General features: G+C 52.4%; 1 protein-coding gene across 12 annotated transcripts in view; it reads right to left on the bottom strand.

Moving 5' to 3' along the window:
* Positions 1 to 4,399, bottom strand: part of NCOR2 (nuclear receptor corepressor 2) — a 116,649-nt gene that overhangs the window by 100,367 nt on the left and 11,883 nt on the right. The window lies entirely within an intron of this gene.

Below are 4,399 nucleotides of genomic sequence, written 5' to 3'. Positions count from 1 at the left end.
CCACATACTTTTTTTTTTTTCCTTCTGTATTTTCGTGTTTTTGATTTAAACCTCAGCACCAGACCCAAAACACACAGGCCAGGGCAGCGAGCTGTTTGGAGCAGGACAGCCCTTCGGTGAGGCCCCGAAGCACAGCTCACCCGCACACACGTTGCGCTGAGCCACGCACAGCAGTCCGGGCACCGCAGGCGTTTCCCAGCAGGCTGCCCCAGCCCCTCCTGCACAGCCAGCCGACGTCCCGGCTCTGCTGCAAACCCAGCCACAATCGGCAACTGTTGAGCCAGGCAGGTGTTAAAATATTCCAACACCCATGGCTTTCCGTAGCACAGCAATTAAAAATCTGATGTGTTTATTCTCACTTCTTCCTTTTTTTTTTTTAAAAAGGCTGCGTTACCCAGAAGCTGCTAATTGCTGCAGTGCTGTGGTTGTGAGGACCACGCTCAGAAAGCACCGTTTGTAACGTAAGAGCAGCACGCAGCTTTGCTGAGGCAGTTAGTTATGGAGAGGCAGGGGCCACGCTGGGGAAAGCAGCTGCGATGCTACAGGGTGCTATTCTATTTCTATTTCCATTTCCACATCCCCGGGAACTGCCATTGACTCCGTGCCCTGGAATTTCCAGCCGCTCCCGGGACGACTCTGCCCAGCACCGCCCGACGCCAACAGCAGCGCTCTGCTCACAGCCTTCACACCTCCCCCCGTGCACCCGCACCTGCACGGAGCTCCTCACAACAGCCTTTTATATTGCCACCACATTGCCATCGGCGTAGGAACAGCGCTGTCTGAAAACCCTCCTGTTACACTGAGTGTGGGGTTTCGCTGCGCTTTCCAAGCAGTTCCCGTCTGGCTGCTTTATTCCAGAGATTCCTATTTTGCTGAAGGGTAAAGGTGTTACTGAATGACATGGGAAAGCTCCCTGTCATGAGCACAGCACTGCACACAGCAGCTCCGTGTGGGGCAGGTCTGAGGCCAGAAGACCGAGATGACCCAGGATTGGACCTTTGGTTTACTGCTGAGCTACACGACTAATTGCACACTGCCAGCTGCATTACTCACACACCACAGCCCTTTCCCCAACAGTACACGTGGCTGGAAGCTCCTGCACTTGCTGAGCATTGAGACCGGGTACAACCTCGCCTGCTACATCGTACCCAAACGTGAAGCACTTGAGCACAAATTGGGTTAACAAGAGCTGACTGGTCGCTGGGTACAAGGGAAGCTGAGAGCATCCATCTCCTGGGAGGGAGGCTCCAACCAGATGCCCTGAACTGTCCTCAGGGAGTTTGTAGGAGCAGCCTTGATGAGATCTAAATGGATCTTACCTTTACCTTCCTAACTCTGCAGAAGCGAAATCAGAGAGAAATGGGCAAGTACAAACTCCTCCCGAGGTCAAAAAGGAGCTTCCCAGCCCCAGCCCAACAGAGGAGCACTCTTGTCCTCAAACAAGGAGGGCACCTTCCCAGCAAGAAGACGCTTGGAGCTTTGCTTCCACTCACAAATACTGCTCCCCATACCATGGGGACAAACACGGGCAGGTGGGGAGCTGGCTCATGCCGACTGCTGGAATGAGAAGCAAGGTAAGTGATAGCCTTATTGCAGCTGTTTATTTCCTCTGGCTGAGATGCTGGCCATGCATATTAACATGGATATTCTGCCTTTATCCAGAATGAGATGAGTGGGAAATGGTCTCCAAACGTAAGTAAATATATATATATTTTTTAAAATATATATATAGATAGATAGATAGATATAAAAATAATCTCCAGCCCTCACAGGTATAGACAAGAAAATGAGTGAGTACCACAGAAAACCACCAGTGCTGATGTGAATTTTTTATAGTCAATGCTAAGATTTGCAAGAGGTTTCAGCAACCTCTTTACAGCCAATGTTATCCAGAGTAGGAGACTGGGCAAATTGAGACATGTTAAAGAGAGGATCCAGCGGGTTTGTGGGAGCAAACTGCCACCAGGGCAGCTAGAAAAACACAGGCTGGGCCAGCCCATACATTCCCTCTTCACACAGTTAGAGAGGGAGTGAGCAGCCCGTCTGTCTGGATGGGGCAGCTGGGTGCCCTCATCCTCCAGCAGCGGGGCTGTGCCAGCAGCATCTCCACAAGCTCCTGACACACACCTTGCTCTCCAAACCCAGAGCCTTGCTGGAGAATCCTCCTGGCAGCACTGGGTTGCTGGAGTGCTCCCTGGCTCAATGTCTCCAGGGACAGCCCATGCTGGCCAGGCTGCTGCACACATCATGAGATCACCTGCCCTCCTAGATAAACTCCAGTCCAGAATGTGGCGTGGGAAAGTTGTTCCATTCACTGTTATCCCTCCATCAGCAGCAATGCAGAACCCAGGTGCTCCACAGGGCACACTGACCTGTTCCACCTGCTGCCTCCACATATCCTCACTCATCCACAGAGCAGCAGGTGCTCAAGCCACAGACTGTGTGCCCACACACCAGAGCTGCCCTCTGCAGCCCATATTTTCCCACATTCATTTAAGGAGGACAAAAAAAAAATAATAATAATCCGCCTCCTGCATCGCCATTTCGAGCGGGAAAAGACACGAAGCTCTGCAGTTGCAGGGGATTTCAGCCTCACTGCTGAGAAAAGGGTCACCTTTAAGGAGGGAAACTTTAATTAAAGACCATCAATAAGAAGTGCTTGGTCGCACAGCTCGCTCTGGAACAGTTGGTGCCATTTGGCCCGGCACAGATGAGGGCTGAGAAGTGCCCATTATTTCCAGCGGCCCCGCGCCGGGCTCCCACAGCTCCCTGTGCTCCGCAGCCAGAGGATTAATCACGTCCAACGAGCGCAGTAATTAGACCTGCTCTCATGCTGTACTGCACACAGCTATCTCGGATGGCTGCAGAGACATGGCAGCTGCTCAGCGTATCCAAAATATCACACTTCAGGGGAACGCTGGGAAACTCTGCGAAGTGCTTACGACTGCTAAGCAGAACGGCTCCGAATAAAGGGCACGGTCTCATGAACTGGTAAGGCAATCTCCTATGAAAACAGTGACTCATCTCGTTCTGGATAAAGGCAGAGTATCTGTGTTAATATGCGTATCGCTTATTTACAGCCACATCTGCTGGTGAAGCCATCATCCACCCCAGCATTCCTGCTTTAATATGGAATTTTGCTCCAGAGGAGTCTGGTTCTTGGATTTGTCAGCTCTCTCACCCACCGGCACCTGCCATTTAGTGTTCACCTCAGTTCTTCTCATTTCCTTTGCAGATCAAGATACACACAGAAGAGAAAAACCCTACTCCTTGTCATCCTGCCAGCACATTCCCTGCAGGCATTGCCAGTACGATGTGTACCAACAGCAGACCCTGAAGCACTTCTCGCTCCTGCAGCCCTGCTGGCAGCGCCGGCTGAACAAGCTGAGGGGAAGTCCGCGGGTCCTTCCAAGAAAAAGCCTGCTACCAAAAAGCCATCAAAGAAAGCAGCACGTCCCTGCAGGGAAACGCGGGGCCAACTTTCCCTATAGCAACATGTTCGGAATGCTTCAAGTTTTCCTTCCTTCTCTCCAGCTAGAATTGCTACAGATGGAGTTCTGCCCATCCACTGCGGGGTGATGATGGCTCAAAGCCGATCCATTTGGGATACACTCAAACTTGGGACCACCTCAGCCCCATTTCTCCCAGCAGGTTGGAAGGGTTCCCCCCGGTTCACACTTGCTTCAAGGAGGGAAGCAGAAAAGCAGTCTGGAAATCCATAACCTGACACCCACCAGCTGGTGCCAGGCAGGGACTGCAGGGCTGGAGTGAGATGAGACTCCTGCTTGCAGACAGCACGCCCTGGGCCCCTCTGCAGACATTATTTGTTTGCCATTGCTCCCTCCTCCAGCACTTGTGCTGAGAGCCAGCTGCCTCAGCTCAAACCCAGCAACCCCAGCGCAGGAACAGAGCCAAAGTGCTTACAGATGCTCCTGGCATCAGCCTGCCAAGGGGACTCAGCTGCTTCCACTGCCCTCCCTGGGCCAGAATCAGCACTGGGTTTGGGGGTGAATGCCAACACTCAACCTGACCTGCTCTGGGATCTGCAGGGCCTCATAGCTCTCGAGTGAGCAACCACACGCCCAAAGGGCCCATTTACAGCACAGCAGGCTCTGGTTTGGGGCAGGTCCTCACGCCACAGCGATGGAAAAGCAAAGTCTGTGGGAGAGCTTTTAACACGGAGCACTTAAAGATGCAGAGAAACAGGAGCTGAGATGAGCACCATCCCGACCTCAACTCCACTTAGGTTGAGTCCCGGAGTTCTATTCATTTACCCTCATTCACTTGATTGTCAGCTCAAAAGTAAGTTCGGAGATTTGGGCTGGGCAAAACCAGCAGAGCTCATCCAGGAGGGCAGAGCTTTAGAGGTGGTGCTTTGCCCCCAAGTTACCACAGGGCT

The sequence above is a fragment of the Meleagris gallopavo genome, chromosome 17 (genome assembly GCF_000146605.3).
Source record: "Meleagris gallopavo isolate NT-WF06-2002-E0010 breed Aviagen turkey brand Nicholas breeding stock chromosome 17, Turkey_5.1, whole genome shotgun sequence".
NCBI lineage: Eukaryota > Metazoa > Chordata > Aves > Galliformes > Phasianidae > Meleagris > Meleagris gallopavo.
This window is presented reverse-complemented; position numbering and strand designations above follow the sequence as displayed.